We start from the raw sequence: 26,311 nt of genomic DNA, 5'->3' as shown, positions 1-26,311 counted from the left end.
TATATATATATATATATATATATATATATATTTAATATACGGAGCTGACGCATTTTTTGTCCCAGTTCCTACTGCAAACCTGATTGCCCGAAAGGAGCCAACACCGTCAGTGTACCTCGCGCTGTGCACTGTCGGGTATTACTCCAGGTTCTTTGCAAATCCTCCTTTTGGTCCCTAGCTGCAACACCTTTCACTCCTTTTACTATACCTCCGTTTTTATTCTCTTTCTTCTATCTTACTTTCCACCCTCTCCTAACAATTATATATATATATATACATATATATATATAATATATATAGTAGAGAGAGAGAGAGATAAGATGGGATGATTATTACATTCCCAACCCTCTTCAAGTTCTTTTCTGCTTTAAATAAGAAAATATAAATAATGCAAACAAAAAATTACGAAAGGCTCAGGAAGGATACTAGACCAGCATATCACTCAGCAGTTTAACAATGCAAATCCACAGTAAATGTAGTGTTTTATGATGATTATCTTTAATTTCTCCAAATCTGTACACAGAAGAGACTGGGTATGATTTGTTTCCCTAAAGCCTAGATCGGAAATCGCATTGCAATCCCCAGAAATTGGGAATAACTTCTCTGAATTACCGATTTCTATAGGACTAGGAAAAGAAAAACAAGGCTAACTTTATTTTGAAAGGAATGGCAATTGTACACAACGGCGATACTAGCTAATTTATCAAACAATTGTTCAAATCAACTTGATATTAATGTCACTGAACGCCTACTGATGAGACACTAAAACCACTTGGAAAAATAAATATTCTGTTGATATCTATATGAAATTTATATCTATGTGATATCTATATCTTTATGAAATAAATGCCGCATCCCAAGCTTTCAGTGAAGTGTTCCGATTTGGAAGTAAACTTCTTTCTAGGTACTTTTAATAGGTATCTACAGTACATACAGACCCTAGATCTCTAATGAAACTTAAAATTTTCAGTTAATGACGCCTCACAAAAATTGCAATATTATATATATACACATATACTGTATGTATATATATATATATATATATATATATATATATATATATATATATATATATATATATATATATCTATCTATGTGTGTGTGTGTGTGTATGTATGAATGCATATATACATATACATATGTATACTTATCTATGCATGCATGTATATATATGTACACAGTATATATATATATATATATATATATATATATATGTATATATATATATATATATATATATATATATATATTATATATATATATATATATATATATATATATATATATATATATATATATATATATATATATATATATATATATATATATATATATATATATATATATATATATATATATATATATATAAATATATATATAATATATATAAATTACTGAAAATCGGGGGCCTGGTTATTCTAACATATTCAAATTCGAAGATAAAATCAATAGATCTCTGAGGAACCTAAAAATGTAAATATTATCAGCGAAGAAATATACATACATACATATATATATATATATATATATATATATATATATATATATATATATATATATATATATATATATATATATATATATGTGTGTGTGTGTGTGTGTGTGTGTATACTGCCATTTGCCAGCCGTTCACAAGAACCTAAGTTGCTTTTAACGAAGGCATATTCTGCTTAATAAAACCTTTGTGGATTTCGCGTGAAAAGTTGTCTTTCGTTTAAAAAATGTAATGTTTCCATCCTTTCTTAAAGGTGTGCTTTTTCACTTTTTTTTTTATCTTTTCAACTAATTTTAAAATACGTGAAAACCACAATATCAGAAGGATAGCCATCAATGGGAGTTGACGTATTTTTTGTCCCAGTTCCTATTGCAAACCAAATCGCCAGAAAGGGGTCAGTACTGTCAGTTTACCTCACGCGGTGCACTGTCGGCATTATTCAAGGTTCTTTGCAGCCTCCTCTTAGTTCCTAGCTGCAACACCTTTCACTCCTTTTACTATGCCTCCTTTCATATTCTCCTTCTTCCATTTTACTTCCCGCCCTCTCCTAACAATCATTTCAACATTATTTTCAGCGGCGAATGACCTCAAAAGATCCCCAGTGAAAGTATCTAGTATCTACCACATCTCAGCACCCATAAGAACTTGTTACTTGACCAGTGACCACAATATTCTTTTGTTTTTTAACACACACACACACACACACAAAAACCTCAGATTTCACCAGGCAGTTTAATCAAATTGTTTCTACACGTTTAACTGTTTCTGTTTTGCCCGGATATGTGCAAAAATAGTTGCCCTTACATTTTGGGTTTAAAGCATCTATACATAATCCGATTTCACTCAAAATCTAACAACCCTTTCCCTTAGTTGAGTCAGCTTAACGAGGTTTTCCTGCATGCACGCAGCTTCTTGCTAAATACTGAAAAAGCGCAATAACCTTAACAATACATATAAATAAATAAATAAATAAATAAATATATATGTATATATATATGTATATGTTTGTGTGTGTGTATGTACATGAGCGCTCCTTTTAGTTCGTGAAATCCACAGATCTATGAAAAAAAAAACTTAAATTGTTGATTTCCTAATATTTTTGGGTAGGATTGCATCTTCAGTCACTGAAAATCGGAATAGGAAATAAAATAAATGAAGATCTCCATCCCCTCCCCACCTCCCCAAGCTTCGGACACGGATCAGGAAGAGAAACGCATTCACCAATTATTATATTTTATGTGCTTAACAAGAAGACAAGACCCGTGCTCACAAATGGACGGCTTGATCCCAACAGCAGCTTGATGTGCCTAAAATAACACGTTGCAAGCAACAGTTTAACACGTTTCTGCAGCTGACTGGAGTTCGTAGTTCGCCATGGAAATGAATTAAATCTTCATCTTTTATTCGGATTTTAAGGGTTTCCAGTGGAAGTCTGATCCAAAAAGATTAGGAAATCGGAAGGTCGAAAGTTATTTGTAGGTCACGTGTACGCAGGGGGTTCATTCAGCAGTTGACGTATGAAGGTAGCAGTGAATTTTGTCTTGTTTTTTTCCTGTAGCCAACCCTTATTAGGGGAAACGGTTTAAAAACAAAAATATAACTTCTTCAGTACGTCTCGCACCTAAATTTGTATTGCTTCTATAATTCTGAGATGTTTGGACACATCTAATCTTCACTCACTTCGATTACTGTTGGCTGCTGTTAAATGAAACAACTGGGTTTTGGAATGGAATGGAATATAAGACTTAGGCCAAAGGCCAAGCATTGGGACCTACGAGGTCATTCAGCGCCGAAAAGGAAACTGAGAGTAGAAAGGCTTGAAAGGTATAACAGGAGGAAAACCTCGCAGTTGCACTATGACACAAGTGTTAGGAGAGGGTGGATAGGAAGATGGAAGAGAGAGAATATGAATGGAGGTACATACAAGGAATGAAAGCGGTTGGCAGTTAGGGGCCGAAGGGACGCTGTAAAGCACCTTAAGTAATGCCTACAGTGCACCGCGTGGGGTTCACTGACGCCACTACCCGCCCTACGGGGAGCACCGGTTTTTGCAGTCTAAATGAGGAGTGGCACGTTTCGCGAAGCATCATTAGCAAGATTCATGCAATTACGAGCGACCTTGTCATTATTTTTCCCGGGGAATGCAGCATTTCAAATGAGGCGCACATCAAAGCTGCTCATCGCCCGGTTTTTAAGGGTCTCCTCCCTTTGACGTAGAGTGCCATTCCCTAGAGCGTATGGGATGTCAGTGAATTTAAAGATTGGCTTTTAGCATCTTGCTTATTTTATTTTTCGGGCGATGTGCTCGGAACATCAGAATCTTGGGTGTGGATTTTTTATTTAATTATGATCTATTTGCCACATGACTTTTAGCGACGGAATATAAATATAATTGTAAATATATATGTATGTATATATACAGTGTGTATATATTTACATATATATATGTATACATATACATAATATATATATATTGTTACATGTGGGCTTTGCTAATGAGTTTTTTAATTGATTACTGTATTTTATGTAGCCCTGCTTCGCCGAAGACACACGTAAACTGTCATTTGAAGCCGAAAGTTACCCCCAAAAGACAGACAATTACTTAATTGGATTAGGTCGCCAGTCGGAACTATGCATTAATAATTAGATTATTTCTGTAACAAAGGAATTACATCAAACCCCTTCACTTCCCAGCTAGTCCCAACAAAGAAAGAATGTACTGTGATAGCGTGGAAATTACATGAACCTTTAGTCAACGTCACACACAGTCAATTTTCCCTGCTTCAACTACAAAATATAACACAACGATGTCTGTATACTAGCGGATATCATATGCAGTTTAGTATTGGTAAAGGATATTTCTCTTCCAAACAATGGTGATCCAGGATCCAAGACTTGCCTGCACATGCTTACACTTGACTTTTCCCTAATTCCTACTTACTGCACGGGAATAGATTATGCAATTTCACTAGGCAATGGTCATTATTCATAAACTAGACTTCATAAAAAAAATATGGCTATACCAGGTTCTCTCGTAAATGGTGGCTGAAGGGGAGAAAGGGAAAAAAATAAGTACAGTGGAAGAAATACTAGCAATCAGCAGATAATTGTCAATTTCAGACGTACTGTTACATGGGTTGCTTGCACAATGCAACTGACGATCAGAATTCTTTAAAAAAAACACACACGTGTATTGCCGATTCACTAGTAAAACAAAGACACGAGGAGAACAAAGCACAAAGTTAGCCTGAGCACGACGCATGCTCTTAGTCTCAAAGTCAATCTCTCTCTGCTTTCGTGGGTCAGGTCAGGGTGCTGTGTCTCATCAGTAACGGTTGTATGGAGACTCCGGCAGTCTGAAAATTTGACAAAACATCACCAAATGCATAGAACAGGGAAAAAGGAAGCTTAAGACCACTTTCACTGGAGGCAACTTGGTAAAACCCCTCCCTGTGGGTTAGGTCCCTTATGCTAAACTATCTGCTACAAAAAGACGCTACTTTTTGAAAGCACGCAGCCTACCTTCCTGCCCACGTTCTTCTAGCTTCGACAGAGATGCTGCCCTGTCTTGGTTAGAATAATATCCCTACTAAAATAATGTAGAGAGGGCGAACAGCAGAATATTTATAAATATATATATATATAATTTATATATATATATATATTTATATATATATATAAAATATTAGATGGAAATCATTTATAAGATGGTCTCACTTACGTGTTGTAATATCAAACTTTTAATACAAGAGAAACTGGACTAGTCGCCCTTTTCAGTCACAATGAAGTTTCTGTTTACGATAATGCCAACGATTTTGAATGAAAACAGGTGCTGACTCCACGCAAAAGCTTTTTGAATATTTCTTCGTTGCTTCATGAATAAAGAAATAACACTAGATAGCATTTGCCCGTGAAGAAAAGGAAAAATTAACACTTCCCTCTGTTCGTCCTTTCTTAACTCTATCGTTTCAACCTCTTTAAATATCGAGATTTCAGGAAGCTAAGCGGGACTCTAGACGGACATAATGTATAGTGAAGCAGCTCTCGAAAGCTAGTTATATCACACTTAATAAATAACTCGTTCCTTTTGTTGGGTTGTTTCGGTTGAATCAATAAAGAAAAAAAACTGTCAACGCGTTGCCAAATTCTATAACCTTCTATGGCGGATTTTAATCCCCGCGAAAATATCAAAAATCGTCCGTCCACATACTCATGCGACCACCGAGTGAAGCACTTTTAAATTCTCAGGAGGAAAATTAATTTACAACCCTTTCCTTCGGGTGCTTTGGACTTTTCCTCTGCGTGAGAACGTCCTCAAGCTTTTATCGCTGTGCTACTCTAGCCGACGTTTCTCTTTTATGCCACGTGCGCGTATTATTATCTAGGACTCTTATGTTGATGCAAAAGGGCAGTTTTCCCCCCTCTGCATAATTTATTGGTCGTTGGGTTCATCCCACGCGGTTCGCGTGCCTCCAACACCTACCTACTATACTGTTCGCTTTCGTTACATGGAATTCCAATGATTTGCAATAAAAATACGTCTCTCAAGGGCTTTCTATATGAATGACATTAAGCAATATATATATATATATATATATATATATATATATATATATATATATATATATATATATATATATATATATATATAAATTCCCTTGGGTGTCAGTTATTCCTGAGGTATAGTGAACTGGATATTAAAAGATATTTGTGGCTTGGTATTTATGAATATAAAAAAGTTACGCATGTAACAAATATATCTATCTACCTATCTATTTATACATACATATATATATATATATATATATATATATATATATATATATATATATATAAAATATTAGCAGTCTCTTCACTCTGGACAATTAGACACGTGCACCCAGCTGAAAGCCCTTGTTTAACCTCTTATATAATTCACATTTCGATCCATAATTCAGAACCCGGTGCCGTCGATAAGTAATCGATGAAAAAGCGATGGTTTATGTCACTTGAAATGATTTTCATTCTCGTGTGAGCCTTAGGTTTCCTGCCGGCGAATCCATTTTCGGATTTGAATTCATGTTCATGAATTCGAAAATCTCATCTGAAAAATATTCATTTGTGCTATTAAATTTTGCCTAAATCTCGTCATGCATATTAAAGGATGCCTTAAAGATGATGAATGCAAGGAGCCACACGGTTTAGCTCGTGGTTTTACGTAACTTTTGTACGAGATAAAATGTTCAAGGCGTTTTTTCCACATGGCGCGATCCGCCGTATAGCGAGCCACCTGACGACAGATTGCCAAAAATATGTTGCAGGACTTTGAGAGAAATTCGAGATTGACTAAAAAAAAATACGCCTACTCATTGTCAAATTTTGTAGCTGACTACAGGGAATTTTTACAGAATATAATGCAAGCGATGGTTTTAGAGCGCCTTTTGTAGCGCGCTATCATATACCGCATTAAATCAAGGCATTAATAATACGAAGATCCGTCCATTCCCTCCTCACCTACTCGTTTACTTTTACAACTCTGTAATTGAATTGCTTCATCACGTAATTAACTGCAGTTTTTATTCAGGTAAATAACTAGGAAAACTACTTCAATTCGAATCTAATTTTGAATATATATCCGTATACATGTTCACTGGATATGAATAGACTGGGTAACGTATGTATACATATGCTTCTATTTTATACCACACAGTTAACTTCAACGCCAATTCATTCTTATCTAATGGTACGTCCTTTGTTCTCAACATAGACTGTGAAACCATCTAGTACGCACTTTTTTTTATATATTTTTGCACTCTTGATGAGTTTCCAGTCTTACAGCGTATTATGATATATTCATTCCATCTTTGGGATATTGGGTGAATACTACATAAATAATTACATATGATTTAAGATTCATCTTCTTTCATTTAGTTGTTGTTATAAAGCCAGTGATTTCCCCTTCATCCCACGATGCTTTAAGAGTTTCATGAACACTATAGTCTATATTTATGTCATAATATACGTGTGAACATACATCTCCAGCAAAAACAAAATTAACAAAAAAACTGCAAAACCTCCTCTACGTGTACTCTGTGAAGAGACAATCATTTCAGCTCCACAACACAAATAAGAAAATAACATAAACACCTGTGTTCCAGTTAATCTGAATTCTCTTGTTGAACGGGCAAAAGAAATCCCGATTCCTTTCATAGTTAAACCGATTTAAAACCCTTGGTTGAAATGGTGACGTTCCCTCTGTATTTTCGCCAACGCGTAGGCGGTTCCTAATGGATGAACGCGGGGCCAAAATAAGATTGCAGTTAATGTTAAAATGCTACTTTTCCAACGTAGTTTTTCCTCTTCATTTATTAAATTACCGACAGAAATTGCAAGTTTTTACGACGGAAGTGAAGCGTGTGTTGAGATACGTTGGCGGTGGAGTTGGCCGGGGTTGGTGAAAAGAAATTAGTTGAAACTCTGGGAAGTAGAAGCTGAGTACGGAGAACTTATGGTGTGAGAAATATGTATATTAAAGAAGTGGTAAAATAAAAACTTTACGTAGGTAAATGGATGGGTCACAGCATTCTTAGATTTTTTTACCTTTTTATCAGAAAAAGTACACAAAAATTAACCAATATAATTTTATCATACCATTCGGGTTGACAGATGTTTTATCGTGTACATTTTACAAATAATCTATATATATATTTCAATGTTAATATTTTTCTGTAGTTACCCATATAAGATTTTATCAGTACGAACTTATCTTTATTTTGAGATGATTCGGTCATACAGAAATGGGCAAAGGTAGTTTGACGAGAAGTGTTTAATTCAAAAGTATTGTGGGGGGGGGGGGGAGATTTAGAGAAAAACCAAGAAAGGGTTTGATAGATGATGTGAAACAGGTATTAGAAATGATGGGCTTCAGGAACGAGGGAGCTCGGGAAAGCGTGAAAGATGTGGGTGAAAAGAGAATTGTGTGTGCGTGGAGGTTCGATATACTGCTGATGAGCGCTCTCTGTAGATTTTAGAAGCGGTTAATGCCGTTGGTTTTTTACTGTGCAAGAAGTTCATCAACGTTTCAACACCTAAAGATGACTCTGGCCGTAGCCATTGGGTGTTTTTTTTTCTAGAGCCAGGCCCTGCTATTATCATCATCATCATTATTATTATTATTATTATTATTATTATTATTATTATTATTATTTCAATAGATGAAACCTATTCACATGGAAGAGGCATACAGGGGCCATTGACTTGAAATTCAAGCTTCCAAAGAATGTTGGTTTCAACCTCCCACAGCAGATCCCACACTGCAACAATAACTGATCATGATGCAAAGCCAGTGATTTTTCATCGCCCTGGGGAAGACGCGAACCCACGACATCTGAGTGGCATCCCACGACACTAACCACCATACCAGCGGACCAGTTAGGGAGAACAATATTGAAAAAAAGAGTTTTGTGTGTGTGTGTACATGTGTGATACATGTAAAAGAAAATGGTCCCAAAAAGTGTTGCCCTTCCATTTTTCACCAATAGTCAAAATAGAGAAGCCACAGAAAAGATTGTCAGCTTGTAGCCACTGACCATAAACAGTCATGAGCGTAGTTTACATACCAGAGGGTTCTGGTGATCACCCATCCACAAACTGACCAGGTACCACGTATTTCCATTCCGTTGACAGAAGGGCACTAGCACTTCCCCTGTTAGTGGAAAAAGGCCAAAAGCTACCTCTTGAAGGTGGCTTTTGGCAGGAGAGTGATGGGACGGGGAAGCTTGCAGTTTCATCCCTTGTACTGGATGTACATGATGTTGAGGATCATGGTGACATTGATGGGAGGTATATTAAATAGCTCCAGAAGGACTTAACACCTTCTGCACGAAAAATCAATGACCCTAAGAATAAAATAAAATATAGAGTTTAGGCGAAAGGCCAAGAGGTGGTACGTACCTATGAGATCATTCAGCGCTGAAACGGAAATTGAGAGTACAAAGGTTTTGAAAGGTGTAACAGGATGAGAGAGCCTCGCAGTTGCACTGTGAAACAAATGTTAGGAGAGGGCGGATAGTTAGATGGAAGAGAATATAAATGGAGGTACAATAAAAGGAATGAAAGGGGTTGCAGCTCGGAGCCGCAGGGACGCCGCAAAGAAAGTTAAGTAGTGCCCCCAGCACACCGCGTGAGATGCACTGACTGCCCTACCTCCCTACGGAGTCAGTGACCCTAAGGATTACACGAATGTCTATTTTCATCTCTTAGCTTGAACCCGCGCTCGGGTAAACTCGGTTCTAATGGACATTCCGAAGAAGCACCATTAAAAAGGATAAGTTATTTAAGGAGTCTACTTATACCTGCGCGGACTCGAGAAAAGTAATGCAGCAGGTAAACATTCGCCAGACCCGGCATTCACCATTTATACCGCTCCCAGTATTCAAGGTTCTCAGGTTGAAGGGTACGCCATTAGGTGAGGAAGGAACGGAATCTAGACATTCACGTTTACATTTTGAATCATGTATTCATTCACACACATTCATATATATGTGATGTATATATATAAATATATGTATATGTATATATATATATATCACACATAACCATATGAAAAATAATATACTTTATAGCCTTCGTCAATATATAAATATATATATATATATACAAAATATAATAATATATATATATATATATATATATATATATATATATATATATATGGATAGATAGATAGATAGAAATATAGATAGAGAAATATATATATATATATATATATATATATATATATATGTGTGTGTGTGTGTGTGTGTGTGTGTGTGTGTAAATTCATTATCACCACTGGGTCCAATGCCATGCAACAAAATGGGAATGTGTGAAACTCCATTATCCATGTCTTTGCTGTGTTTCATTTTCCACAAATCTCCACTTATTCCAGCCTTCCATTACATAGTTGTTATTCTCACTCTCATCATCATCTCATCTACGTATGAGCCTTCCATTAGTTCCATCATGCTATCACTTCCCACTATCCTTCCGCCTGACACCTTAAAACTTTATTCTCAAATCAACAAAATCAATCAGATACAGTTTCATTGTCATACCACTGACACAGATCTTACTAGAATAATGTACAACTTGACTTTTGTGCACATTGTTAGTGCATTTCATTTCAAAGTCTTATTCAGCCTGACCATAATTTGATTTGCATTTTTATTCTAATCCTGTCTATCTAGTGTTACTTGATCCCTCTTGCTTTCTCTGTCATCATCATTTCTGTTTTCCTTAGATTTATCCCAAGTCCCGTCTCACTAGACGTATGATGCATTCTATTCAACAAGCTTTGTCAGTTTTGTTGTGTTCGCTGATTAACGCAACCTCGTTTTCATACTCCAGGTCAGTCAGTATTCTTCCCTTACCCCAGTACCTTTTCTTCCATTCTAAAGCACTTCTTTAATTATGTAACCTAGGGCAAGGGCAATCAGCAAAGACGTAGTGATATTTCTGCTTTACATCCATTGTTTACCGGAAATTCACCAGCCAAGACTCGAAGACAATTAAATTGGCATCTTTTCCTTCAATGATAATTCCATTTAGCTTTTCATATTTCTGTGGACACCATATTAATGTAAAGCCTTTTAAAATATTGGGCATTGTAGAATGCTATTTTGAAATCAACAAAAGCCACAATAAGGGGAATTCTAAATTCCATTACTTGCTGCATAATATGTCATAACGCAAATGTTTATTCTGTAAAACTCTGTATTCTAAAGCCAGATTTTTTCTCCAAGCATTTTACCAAAAACTTTCTCTAATTTAATGAGGATACGCATGACTTCAATGTTTCTGTAGTTACCACGTTCAGTCAAATACCTTTCTTTGCTATCTTTTTTACGAGTTTCAGTTCCCAATCATCAGGCTTCGTTTCATCATTCTCATTTTCATCTACTGTAAAATCGTCTCTGGAGCGAAATGCATCTCCCAAGTTTCTTTACTATAGATTCTGCTCCAAACAAAGACTGGGAATTCATTCATCAGTATATTGTGGTCTTCTTCAGCTGGTATATAAAACAAATCATAACCCTCATATTTCTTGTTTAAGACCTTATAAAAATGTTCCACCCAGTGTTGTCTTTCTTCGTCCTCCGATGTTATTAATGAACTATCCCCTTCATTTGCGCGGCATTTTGCTTCTGTTCACCTGTAGAAATTTCATTAATTATTCTATGGGCTACCCTAACACCAATGTCAATCCCTAAATACATGGGTTTATCAGCAATATAAGTTTTTTTTTTTATTTTTGCTTATCACCGCTTGCATTTCATTTAACTTCACTATGTAGACATGAGTACTTACTATGTTCTACTGTCTTCTTCTCTTTCCTCTTTGTAACTCATGGCTTATCATATCCATGGTTTCTGTCACATTAAACCATTTCTCAGTACTTGTTTTTTCTATAGTTTGATATATACTCCTGATGTTAATCAATAACAGTCTCCTTCCCCTCAGGTATGGTTTCTAAAATTGCAAATATATTACAACATTTAAATGGCACTGGAATATAAAATTTAGGCCAAAAGCCAAGCGCAGTTGGGGGCCTAAGGGACGCTGCAAAGAACCTTATAAAGTAATGGCTACAGTACGTAAGGTGCACTGATAACATTAACCCCCTACGAGCAACATTTAAATGCAAAAGCTCTCGATGTCCATCAATAAGTAGCCTTTGTATATTGAACCTTGATAATCGGTCTACATTTTTGCTGAGTATTTTAACTTCAACTTCAGAGTTGCAATGACAAGTTGGTGATCCGTGATGAAATCTGCTCCTCTCTAGTTCTTAGAAATGCAAATCTATTTCAGTATTCGAGTATACAAAGGTGTTCATTTTCAGCAAGCCTTTTTTATTCAACCTTGATATTCTGTCAAATTTTTTGGATGGGTGCTTTTAATTTCATATTCGGTGCGACAATGACTGGTTTTTGATCACCGCCAATATGTGCTCTTATGTAGTTGCAAGCATTCCACAGCAGTCTTTTTCTCTCTCTCAATTAATACCTGTGTGATCTATTTAGTTTCCATGACGCCAATCTGCACACGTCTTAAGTGCATTTTTTGTATCCTTGTGCTGGAAAAGAAAACTGCATGATTATTTGCAGCACAATAACTGATAAATTATAACTCATTTTCATTTGCAGTCTCTTCCAGGCCTTCCTTTCCTGGTATATCTTCCTTACCTCCATTGTTCCAACAAACCTGTGTATTCACATCACCAACAATAATTCTCATAAGTCTTTCAGATATTTCACCTGGAGCTTTCTGCAGTTCTATGTAAAATTCTTCTTTTATTTCTTCCTACGGTTCATTTCTTAGTATGTAACACACTTTAATACTCATATTGCACTGTTTTGATTTAAGTCTTGCAAACTGTAATCCACTGTTTCCGGCTTTCCAGCCTCTCGGTTCCTTTTCTGCATTTGGAATTAATATTACGCTGAATCATCTACCAACTCTTTCTGCATCTCTGAATACATATATATAAATACCACCATCCAATGTCCTGTTCATACATACTGAATTTATGTTCACCTACAGCACCTTTCCAAACAGATTCCCGGTCCTTACATTCGAGTTTCCTACTTTCAACTTACCCCTAGTATTAATAACCAAGGGGATTCTTAAGTGCCACTGTATTCTTAAGACTAAGGGGCTATTTCTAAATTTTCTCTCTCCATCAAAACGGGGCAGAATTCATGGAGCACAAATCAGTCAAGAGCACTAAGAGATCGCCAGTTCCTTGCAGCACATAATTCCCAGCTCAGTGAGTCCGATGACCCTGCATTGCCTATTAGTTTTTCACCAAGGTCATCTGCCAAGCATCCAGAGTTAAAGCTGAAGGGACAAAACACTCAACGCCTTAACCAAGGGTTTCTGGCGCTCATCCTGAACAGAGCCACAGTTTTCACTTGCGTCACTGGCCTTTATTTAACTAAATAGTTGTCAACCTAGATGGCAGCAGGTACCCATACCAGATGTTATCAGCTAGGCCCCTGGGTCTGTTACTCGCTAAGGGCTGTATAGGAACACGACTCCTGGAAAGTGTTTATGTAGCTGGTCCCAGATGCCCATAATGATACACACATATGTGTATATGTATACAGTATATATATGTGTATATATATACATATATATATATATATATATATATATATATATATATATATATATATATATATATATATATATATATATATATATATATATATATATGATTTCATTTTGTACTTAACAAGGTTCATTATCTAAATGAATTAAAGGAATAACTTCTGACAATTTTGTACATATATATATATATATATATATATATATATATATATATATATATATATATATATATATATATATATATATATGGGTATATATATATGTGTGTGTGTGTAAGACAGACAGATATACAGACAGATAGATAGATGAGTTTATAAAAAAAATCTTATTTTCTTTACTTGACCGTCACATCCCGGGTTGGCTGTAATGAATTTCAATCCTAACCTACTTAAAACCACTTCAGTGTGATGTACTTAATCCCCATTTTACAAGACTAAAACCTTCGAGCTTTTTTCCATTTCTAGTTTTTGTCAGTTTTTAATGGACAGCGAATTAAAACCAAAAGTTATCAATAAACTAGTAAAAAAAAAAAAAGGCGATTCTGAAAAACAGAACGATGTGTATAAAGGTGAAAACCCAATCGCTCACCCATTTTATCTTAATGTTTTTCTATACTCGTTATTACTCTCTATTGCTCTCATTATTACTAATGCCCTGAATACCTCATCATAATTCAAAAGCATATTCTCTTAATGATTATTCTCTTCAATCGTTTATTGCCTTAATTACTCCAAAGTTCATCGGAGGGTTATTCAGCCCATAACCATAATTAAACTGGGGTCTGAACGAAACAAAATGGCAATTTCTTTCATTACGCTACAAGACGAGACGCACAAAATATCGGACGCTTTCGACCCGCACTGAGTGTTGATAACTGGCAATGTGCACTGATGCATTGCTTCTGATTTTGCTCAAATGAGGATTTTTTGTTTTCCGCACATTAAAATGAACGAGTAATGAAAGCCAGGCATGCTGAAACAGACATTCATCTTCTTTTTCAAAAGCTTCGGTCGCTGCATTTAAATAGTGGTTATGGACAACTGTTTTCAGCGACAACTTTTTCTTACTAAACAGAAGAATATTCAAGGATTCTGAAAAGATGGGCAGTTGACGGTTCGATAGTTTTCTTACAAGATGATGTTCGCACGTTCTTTTACGCTGTAAGACTGTTCCGATAAATACGTGGTTTTATGTGTGTGTATATATATATATATATATATATATATATATATATATATATATATATATATATATATATATATATATATACATATATATATATATATATACATATATATGTATATATATATATATATATATATATACATACATATACACACACACACACACACACACACACACACACACTCAGAACAAGACTAGAAATTAACAACGGAATTTCCTGGAAGCTAACCAGGTGCCAATACTATCTCGTAAAAACGATTATCAGTACACCGCTCTAGATTATACCAAATGATTTTCGTTTTTAAAAGATGTAATAATGGCTGCTAAAAGCCAAATCTTAAAAAAAATATAATTTGCTAAAAGCCAAATCTTAAAAAAAAAAAATTATAATTAACTGATTAAAATGACACTCTTGCCGAAGAGAACAGGTCTGTGTCCTCGAATTTTAGAAATTTATTTCCTGAAAAGGGTTTCTAGTGTCACGTGAAATTCTAATTGTATGTTAACGAATACGCCAAACGTCCTTTTCTGAATCTAATACATCTCTTCAAAGTGGTTCAGCACCATCATCGGATTATCATGCATGTTTCTGATAATTCTGGTTTCAAAAATATACGAATACTGTCCTATGGAATGGAATGGAAAATAGAATTCAGGGCAAAAGCCAAGCGCTGAGACCTATGAGGTCATTCAGTGCTGAAAGGGGAACATTGTCCTATGAACAAGGTTTCTTCACATCATCAATGTGTTCATTTCATATTACATGTAGCCCACTGTAATGAATTTCAAGATGCAGTAGGACAATGCCCTTTATTACTGGATACCAGGAAAAATCTCTGGGTGTCTCTCATCCGCCTAAAGTTACAGAGGATATCTTAACTAGTTTATTTTTCCTTGATTTCACAAATATTGACTGGATAGATTCTTACTCCCAGTATCCTAACATACCAAAATTTGCAAAATAAACATGATATTCTCTATCAATTTTGCTTGCTTGAAATACCTGTCATACTATGAATGCTTGCGTCTGCCGTGTATTAACCTAAAGCAAATTGCCTCTGGAAAATACTGATAAAAATAATGGCCGCCTCTAGAATTTTCCTTATCCAAGCTCGCGGCGATTCTGGACCTCTCCTCTCGTGTCTAACAATCTCTTACAAGTAGTCTTGTTATGCTTGGCAAAAAAAAATCCCGATCTTATCAGCATCTGTTCCCGGAATGGCCCTCTACGACAGAATCAGATTTCGGTAGGCTTTGCTTGGTAGAATCCCTCTAACTTATATCTTAGGGTCCCTGACATCTAAAGATTTATTGCTTCGCTCGAAACACCGCTTTAAACGCAGTGCATTGCAGTGTGGTGAACAAGTGACAGTTAAAACAAATGGTCCTTTGGTTTTCCGAACAGTGTCTGAGAAATGCTAATGGAAATCCGGTGTGCTCGATAAAGTTGGTATTATCTTCGATGTTGCAGGTAATCAGTTTTTCCTCTATTTTACCTTGTTTTTATTTTCATGCATTTCGTTCTCCGCAGTACATTTCTCTTACGAAATGTTTGCAATGTGAATTATTGCTTTCTTCACTCTTCAAATCGGTGCTTGGTCTCTGAAACCTCCATGTTATAAGGAGTTGGCGGAAACTTCATTAAATTTTCATAAAATATTGAGTTCTATCCTAATAAATATTTGATGCAACTGTTGACAGCACTTCCTTTGTGCATGCTTGTATGTAGATTATACATACATACATACATACATATAAATATATAATTATATATATTAGCTGACCAACCTGGTGCTGCCCGGGAAAGCTCTGAAGGACTCAGAATATTTTCCTGCACCTCCTTGTACTGACTGTCACTTTTATCCAAATAATAGTGTGCTGACTGTCCCATTTATCCAGGTATTACTGTGGTGACTGGCCCATTTACCCTTGTATTACTGTGCTGACTGTCCCATTTATCCAGGTATTACTGTGCTGGCTGTCCCTTTTATCCAGACATTACTGTGGTGACTGTCCATTTTATCCAGACATTACTGTGGTGACTGTCCCTTTTATCCAGACATTACTGTGGTGACTGTCCATTTTATCCAGGTATCACTGCAGTGACTGTCCAATTTACCCAGTCATTACTGTGGTGACTGACCCATTTATCCAGGCATTACTGTTCTGTCTGTCCCTTTTATTCATGTATTACTGTGCTGAATGTCCCTTTTATCCAGACATTACTGTGGTGACTGTCCATTTTATCCAGATATTACTGTGGTGACCGTCCCATTTATCCAGATATTACTGTAGTGACTGTCCCTTTTACCCAGGTAATGTTTGTCCCTTACATCCAAGAATACTGTGCTGACTGTCCCTTTTATCCAGACATTACTGTGGTGTCTGTCTATTTTATCCAAACAATACTGTGCTGACTGTCCCTTTTATCCAGATATTACTGTGGTGACTGTCCCATTTAACCCCCACTAAACTTGAACACACACCCCCGACTTAACTGAAACACCCCCACTAAACCTAACACCTAAACACGTCCCCACTAAACCTTAACATAAACATTGATACAGAATTATTAATCACGGGAAAGAAAAGCATTTTCAAAAATATATTTCCATGATATAGATTATAGAGTACATGAAATGAGGTATTATAAACCCGTAGAGTTTACTTACCACATAAGTTACAAACTGAGGGGGATGGAGGAAGGGGAAGTGGGTACGGATTTGAAACATACCCTATTACCTTAGTTGGGTCAAATGATGGCCACGTGCCAAAAGGGAAAAGGGTAATGGTGTAATGTGAAGGGGAACGGGGTACAGGTTTGAAACCCACCCTATTATCTAAGCTGGGTCAAATGATGGCCAGTGCCAAATTTTGTCTAGATCGGTAGAGACGTTACCACATAAGTTGCAAAAGGAAGGAGGAAGGGGAAGGGGGTACGGGTTTGAAACCCACCCTTTTATCTAAGCTGGGTCAAATGATGGCCAGTGCGAATTTTTTATGTTCTAAGATCGGGGAAGGGGGCGGTTTGAAACCCACCCTATTATCTACAGCTGGGTCAAAATGGGGAATTTTGTCTAGGGGAAGGGGGCTAAGTTACAAAGGGAAGGGGAAGGGGGCTGGGGGAAGGGGAAGGGGAAGGGGAAGCAGGTACGGGTTTGAAACCTACCCTATTATCTAAGTTGGGTCAAATGATGGCCACGAGCCAAATTTTGCCTAGATTGGTCAAGGGATACATATTTCTATAGTGCACAAACATACAAACAAACTTGCATTCACTTTTATATATGACATATATATATATACAGTATATATAATGTACATATATATATATGTATGTGTGTGTAAATTCTGTATTTTTTATTACATATATATGTGTATGTATGTAAATTCTGTATTTTTTATTGTTTTATGAGCTTGAGTTTAATATCCTGTGCATTGCTTAGCTGACGATATGAAGTGTATGCTATCTCTTGCAAAGTACACTGTCACCAGACTGCGTTATAGACCTTTAAACTATGGATTATTATTAAAGCCTCTTTTTTTTATTTATCTTACCGTCACTGGTTACAATAATTTGATGACTTTTCTTTCTTAACATGTCAATAGACTGCGTACTCGTACATCGCATGAAAGCTTCCCAGACTGTGATATGACCAAATAATTGTATCCATCAGTGCAGACATATCAAATCAATTTGCGAAGTGAGATTCAGTATATGAAATTACAATACCAAAAAGGAAATCTTATAAAGAAACTGTAAAGTTTTATAAGAAAATGGGCTTCGTTTTGATTATTCGAATTTCTATTCGCAGCAGTGGATGCACTCTTATATTTTTCTTCCTAGGTTTTCTATTTGCCAAGAGAATTTTATCTAAAAGTAATTAATCTTTCCAGTTACATTTAGCAATTTTGAGCCGTAAGTCTACCATTACTACATCAAGCTCCATACTAACAATAAAAGGTATATGAAGTCTATAAAGGAAAACCATATGATAGTGTGGCTATGTTTCTCTTAATGTTTGCGAAAGAAGGACTGAATAAAAACTTAAGTAGACAAGTTTTGCACTGACAGGCACCAATCAAGATGGTTACGTGCCTGGACAAGGATTTATGTGAAGAATCAAACGCTTTCATTAGTTTCTTTTAAGTTAAGTATATCTTAGTTCAACCAGACCACTGAGCTGATTTTACATGGCTAAGAACCAATTGGTTACCCAGCAACGGGACCTACAGCTTATTGTGGAATCCGAACCTATTATAGCGAGAAATGAATTTCTATCACCAGAAATAAATTCCTCTTATTCTTCATTGGCCGGTCGGAGATTCGAACTCGCGGCCAGCAGAGTGCTAGCTGAGAACGGAACCCACTCTCCAACGAGGAACTATTAGGTTCTTTTACTCAGTCTTTCTATTATTACCTCATACATTGTAATTGCCGTGTAAATCTATTTAATGACCCCATTATGATCCACTTGTCATATCTTGGGTACAAAATAAGTTGGCCTATATAGTCGTGATGGTTATCATTATGAAGTCATCTGGAATATGTTATATTCCAGGTCCTTAGTTTAATCAGCTGGCCTTGAAAGTATACTATATTTTTTTTAAATTAATGAAAGAATCATTTGAAGCTGCTTATCTGTGCAGGTGTCATAAACGTTTTCTAAAGCACGTTATTTTAGCAAGATATAACATCTTCCATAACAGTGCTTCATGTGCATGGATGTAAATTTAATTACCGTTATTACCCTCATTTTAATAATTGTGACAACAGCTAAGATGCTGATCTAATTCTGATCATCATTTCATGTAACTCTTGAGGAGGTTGTTCCTGGATACTGATGTAGGGTGATATTATATGTATACATATTTTTAATCTTACTGCATGCTATCTGCAAAGAATAGCACCATACATAAAGCTCATCTGAGGCATGGCATACAAGCTCATAAAATAGTTTAACCAGACCACTGAGCTGACCATCACTCATAGGGCTGGCCTATTTCTGTAGAGACCTTACATATTTTATAAATAAGAATTATACTTCAAGGCCGTTCATGGCTTATTTTCTTTTGAAGTCATGTTTATGGCTCATTTTTAAAAAAGACTTCGTTCCATGGCAGCCGAAAATGATGATTCCTGTTCAGTACTGTAGCGATTTATTGATGAGATTTAGGGTGCCCAGCCAAGCACTAGAGCACTTTCGGTCATTCAGCACTAAAAGAGTGAAACGAGGGAGTTGGAGTGGTTGAAGGACAAGATAAAAGATCCCAAAAATAAGGGACATGCAGTACAAGGATCTAAGAAGTAACAGTTAGATGTGTTTGACAACAACACTGAAGAAGAAAAAGTTAAGCATATCTTAGTTTTAAAGACCACTGAGCTGATTAACAGCTCTCCTAGGGCTGGCCCGAAGGATCAGACTTATTTGACGTGGCTAAGAACCAATTGGTTACTTAGCAACGGGACCTACAGCTTATTGTGGAATCCGAACCACATTATAGCGAGGAATGAATTTCTATCACCAGAAATAAATTCCTCTAACTCTTCATCAGCCGGCCGGGGAATTGAACTCCGGTCCATCGAGTGACATTCCGCAGCTCTACCGATTCACCCAACAAAGAGCTAAGGAAAGGGAGCGGGAATGGCGGTAAAATAAAAAGGTAAAAGGTGGATGCAGCTACTATCCATTTCAGGGACCAGGAGTCATCGTTTTCTCAAATGTCTTTCAACTAATTATCGAAATAGTACTTTGACACAGTGTACAAGACACCTCCCGCTAACTGTCAAATGGTTTTAGTTTAGGCGTTTACTCTTGACTTACATGGTGTTGTCAAGCATCGCCAAACTATGCATTTGAACGTCCTTTATCCCCATCCCATCCCTCCCTCTCCCTTCCCCACCTTATCCCTCCCTCAACCAACTTTCCTGGCCTCCCCATCCCCGCCCCCCTTTTCCTGTCTATGGGGGATAGCGGACGTTCGATGCGTAGATTAGTCCTGCTGACTCATGCGACTTTGCCTTTAAAAGTCAAGAGTAAACGCCTTAACTAACACCATTTGACAATGCATTATATTACCAAAAGTTAGCGGGAGGTTTCTTGTACACTGTGTTAAAGTAGCATTTCGATCAAATAATTACTTTGAAAGATATTTGAGGAAAACGATGACTCGCGGTCCCTGAAATGAATAGTAGGGGCCGAAGACACGTTGCAAACACCCTTTAGTAACGCCTACAGTGCACAACGTGAGGGGCACTGGCGGCGCTAACCCTCAACTGGGTTTCATTACTAAAGGAGTATCTTACTTCACGATACTCTCATCGTCAAGCACGTCTTTCAAGCTCCTCTCGCTGACCTGGCAATATACTGTAAATCATGCTCCTTTAACAAATGGGTATTATCAGTCATGATTCTCTTGCGAATAAAATTATTCCGTACTCCCTTCTGGTATCTGAACATTATGCCCTGTGCCCGTGAAGACAGTGAAATTTATACTGAAAAAAAAAAAACTATCACGCAAACCTAACTGTTTATTGCAGCAGTTCTGTAAAGTTTTAAAATTGAAAGTGACTTTCAAATGAACTCCCATGAAAATTTAGGAAACCAACCGTACAGTATATTTCTTTCATATACTTCCACTTAGGATTTACTTTCACTCATATATTTATATGTGTGTGTGTGTGTGTGTGTGTACGAATGACTGTATACTACATAAATTTTTCACCATCTCAAAATTTTATCTTACCAGGAGGCGTTTATGGGAGCATTTATGGGATGAGGGTGCTAGTCCCACGCTGCTCTGCCCCATGGATGTTCAAAGGTCACCAAGCCATGTAAAGAACAGACCTAACATCTTGGCTAATCGAAGAACCAGGAGTTAAGCGAACTGTGTAAGTGTATAAAGGTATGTACAGTATGTTTGACCATAACTACTACTTTTGCGAATAATGGTCTAGCCATAAGTATATGTTATTATTTTTTTCTATGACAATCATTTCAACAGACACGCATTCTTACCCCTAACCGGCCCCTCCCCCTTCACCCCCATTATACATAGACACACACATATACACACACACACACACACACAGCATAACTCTCTTGTACAGTAAAGAAAACTGATCGTTTCTTAATGCCGATCTGTGGATAGGTGACTTAAATTTCATAAAAAAAACACCTGAAATCCGTTATTTACGAATATAACAAATGTCGAACAAATAGGAGAAGAAAAATTCGAAAGACTTAGGTTTGGCTAATGGAAAAACATTTCTCATCCTTTCCCCAAGTGGCATATCTCTCCTGTCAAAGTCTTTTTTATCTGGAATAAAACTCGAAATCCAAAACATGCATCACTTGCTGGAGGATCGGGCCATTGTGCGCGGCTCCTTTATCTAAATTAATCTGGAACAGTAAAATGACCTACATCTCCCGGTACCTACGTGAATGCCGTTATGGAATGGAAGTGAGAACACAGGATCGATCCTCTTGTCTTGGAGAGGGAAATGTTCCCTGGAAATGGGGGAAGAGATATAATTAATTGTCCCTTTGCGTAAGAAGAGAGGTGACTGAGGAGAATGTAAGAGTTAAAGGACACACAATTGCTTCGTGTACCTAAAATATTTCTTAGTATAAATAGTTTTGGGTTGAAATCGAGGCAGAAAACTTGAGTGTGGTTAAATGCTCATTTTGAAAATGTTGATGACCTGTGTGTAAAAGTAGGTGGGGAAAACCGGGGTTGCAGAGTCCTCGCTTTCGAGATATATAATCATTTATAACGGAAGCATATCGCTCTCTGAAGTCAGTTCTTTACAAATAGGAATCGTCTGCTGATAAAAAATTAAGTATTCGCTTAGTCTAGTATGATATGTATTCTAGAGCACCACAACTCATTTACTGGTACTGTAATTGTCTGAATACTTTAGCCAAGAAATCATCAGTAAAATTCTGTGAAAACAGAGAGAAAGAGAAGATTAAACCACGTTCTATTGACTTATGCGTAAGAGCTTTTCCAAGAGTATTTCTGTTTCCAGTGAACTAATTCCGATCTCCTGTTTCTTTCCATGAATATTATCGTCTTTGGAGTTAATAACAGTGGTACTTGAATTATTTTTCTGAAGATAAATTTGATCTTTCATGTTTGCGTCAAGAACTAAAAACGAAAGCAATCTGTTATCAGAACAGACCCCAGTATTTTCGACAGGTTAGTATTAGCCGTGAACATTGTATTCACAACATTTCCTGAATAATTTACTATAAAACGCGACAGGACTCAACTATGTAACATGGAGATTTTCGAGACTGGGGGACTGAATTGCTGAACAAAAGCATAATAACACCTAGTAAAGTGCTGTGGCGTTGGAAATGCCTCTAAATGCAAATGAACCTTCTGAAGCCCATGGTAATCATTTTATAATGCCTGGGGATACAAGGAATGAAAACTAAGGCATTCTTTCTATTCCGTGATCTGAAAGTCGCCAAATGACCGGCGGCAAAAGTTTGGCAACATCGTACCAAAGGTTGTTGCAAAACAAGAGAAAATGATGCGTTGTTCAGGCTTAGGTTGGAATGTGTGTGAATGTGACAGACACTTGAAAAAATACAAGAAAATTTTAAAGAAAGAAAGATGTATGGGAATGCTTTTCATGAAACAAAGCAATAGGCAGGGCAGACAGAACTAGGAAGGTGAATGAGTTTTTTATGTCTAGTGTAACAGACACAATACAGTCATGTAAAAGGCTTTGTACCGTTTGCGCAATTGCCAAGAGTATTTGAAGCTGAGGGTAAATGGGAAAAAGCTGATGGTAGGAATTTACTATCGACCAGGCACGTACAAAAGAGTGAGGATGACAGAGAAAATTTCTACGAGTCTGGATCGGCAGTTAAATGGATCTGTAATTTAAATGAAGAGGTTAGCATTAAGGAAAGACTTACGCAGTTAATAATATATTTAGTGTCTCAGTGAATGAGAATTGGAGCTTGATTTTTTTCAGAATGGACGGTTTCAAAAGATATATAGTCTTTTATGCATTTGAGAAAAAGAAAATAGTGAGGAAAATAGCACAGCATCCATTGTTAGTAGAGAATAGATGGAGCAAGTTAATGGACAGAATTATGAAAAAGGTGGCTGGAAGTATTTATGATCATAATGCATTTGAAAGAACAGTGAAAAGTGAAGAGAGTTTCTCCTGCAAATAAAATCCACATAATACAGTTGTGAATATAATCATGAGTAGCAAGTCACACATGCAGTTCGGATTAGAATAAGATATACAGAATTTGGAAGTGCTACTGAAGTGTTTGAAAGCTAAAAGAATGTGGTTTGTGGCACCAGAAAGAAATAAAAGGTTTGGTGGGAAAGAGATTTCAGGTGCAGTCGCGAGACAAAACAGATAATTCCGCAGGGAGGCAATATGAAGAATAAACAAAAAAATGAAGGTGAAAATGAGCACCTGCTCTATGGAGAAAAGTTTTTTAATGTATATTCCAAAAAAGATTAAATAGCAACTAATCTCCAATAAAAAACTATCTAAAATAGAAAAATGCTGTATTGTGGTTGAATGTAAAATGTAGGAGAGACAAAATAATAATACTGTAGGAGACAAGGAATGTAATGTGTATATGAAAAGGTATTTAAGTTTCATTTTAAGAATCTTGTGATGACTATCAAATATCAAAGAAAGAAATGGCACCAGGAGTAAATGGGATTACAACTGAGACACAGCAGTATGGTAGTGAGAGTAGGCCTGAATTACTTAGCAAAGTGTAGTATGTATACATCAGCGAAGGAAAGGTTCCAATGGAATAAGTGAGAGGAATAACCTAATTATCAACTTTCAAAGGGGAAATGGTAAACCTGGAGAAAGTAAGAATTATAAGAGCATCAAACAGTTTAGTATAAATGGGAAAATGTGCTGAGTAGTTTTGCCCGAATAAAAAAATTATAGGAAAATTACGGTGGTACGTGGATCAAGTGTTTATTATGAAACAGTTGTGAATGAAGTTTAAGAGTAAAGGAGAAAAGCTATATTTAGCTTTCTTGATACTAAAAATGTTTCCAATACTGTACATGTGATACCAGTGTAATATAATTGATATAGGGAATGGAAGGTGATTAGCTGAGTGTCCAGAAGTTTGTGTGATGAAAGTGAACTTGCGTTTCAAAATGCAACTGGGATTGTGACTGATCTACTGCAAAAGTAACTCTCAGTCAGTTCCACATTGTACGTTTGCAGTTCTTCAATCTCTTGGCAATGTGGATTGGTTCTTTTGCAGCTGGAACCATTTTAACTGGTGACAAGAAATAACAAGTTACAGAAACTGTTAAAGGAGTTTGACGGTGTTTGTACGTGGAGAAAATCTTAAGTGACCATTAACAAAAGTAAAGTTTTGAAGGTAAATAAAAACCAGGAAATAAAAACTGTAAATGTTAGCAAGGAACGAAAATGTAAATGTTAGCAAGGAAGGAAAAAAAATAATGTCATTTATTAATTTAAGTATCTGTGAGTTATGTTAAGGGTGATGGTAGGATGAGAGAAGAGAATCACTGACAGGTGAATGAAGGAAAAGAGTGGAAGATTTAAAATAGATCTGGAAGAGATGAAGAGTATTTATGCATACAAAACTTGGAATGTATAAAGGGACTGCTGAGGTTAGCTACCAGTCTGAAAGTGAATTGTGGCCGCTAAATATGAAAGAAAGTAAGGGTATGGATTGATGAAAGTGTTAAAAATGTAAATGATATAGATGAGGTGAACGCAGCAGCAAAAGTGAAAAGGTGGACAAGAGTGGTTTATTCTTATGTACAGGACTGAAGAGAACAATTTGATGAAAAGGGTATGTAATTCAGAAGTCTTGGGAGGAGGGGACTAAGATCTATACATTTTCACTGGAGTCACAAAGAGGATAGAGGAAAACGACATTAATATTCAGACAGAACAGTGGTTTAAGAGACACAGGTATGCAGCCCACTATATACAGAGGGCGCTGATGTATTTCTGATAGGCTTTGTGTTCATGTGTATGGAGTCAGTTTGTATAAAAGTTTTCTGAAGACAGGATTCAACTCTGACATAGATAATTACGTATAGTTATTTATAAATACAGTATTTGTACATATTTGCAGCACTGACACAAACATTTTTCAACTTCCCATTTTTCTATGGACTAATATTTTTTCGGTGAAATAAAATAGTTGGTGCTATTTAGGGAGATAATATAAGCATGACAACAATGAAATTTCATGCAGCTGCCACAAGTAGGCTCTCCATTGGTAGGTACCATTAGCTTACCAGATGTAGTCATCGGGAAACTTTGTAAAAGGTCTTCGATAATTTCGTTGATAACCTTTTTCCACTCACCTGTTTCCAACAGAATACCAGGCTTTAAAACTACAATAAAGCTCTAGATGTGTATTCATTTAGAGAGCCTTGAATTTCTATTGCACATATAATTTTACAGGAAAGGTACCAATATACGTCATCGCTTTAAACAATCTTTAG

The 26,311-nt window shown here is 36.4% G+C and overlaps 1 protein-coding gene across 2 annotated transcripts in view; it reads right to left on the bottom strand.

The window, feature by feature from the left end:
* The window catches only part of LOC136849036 (coiled-coil domain-containing protein AGAP005037-like), a 926,632-nt gene that overhangs the window by 882,578 nt on the left and 17,743 nt on the right, over positions 1-26,311 (bottom strand). The window lies entirely within an intron of this gene.

Source organism: Macrobrachium rosenbergii, chromosome 20 (genome assembly GCF_040412425.1).
Source record: "Macrobrachium rosenbergii isolate ZJJX-2024 chromosome 20, ASM4041242v1, whole genome shotgun sequence".
Taxonomy (NCBI): domain Eukaryota; kingdom Metazoa; phylum Arthropoda; class Malacostraca; order Decapoda; family Palaemonidae; genus Macrobrachium; species Macrobrachium rosenbergii.
The sequence above is the reverse complement of the archived record's forward strand: the minus strand, read 5'-3'. Positions and strand labels throughout refer to the sequence as shown.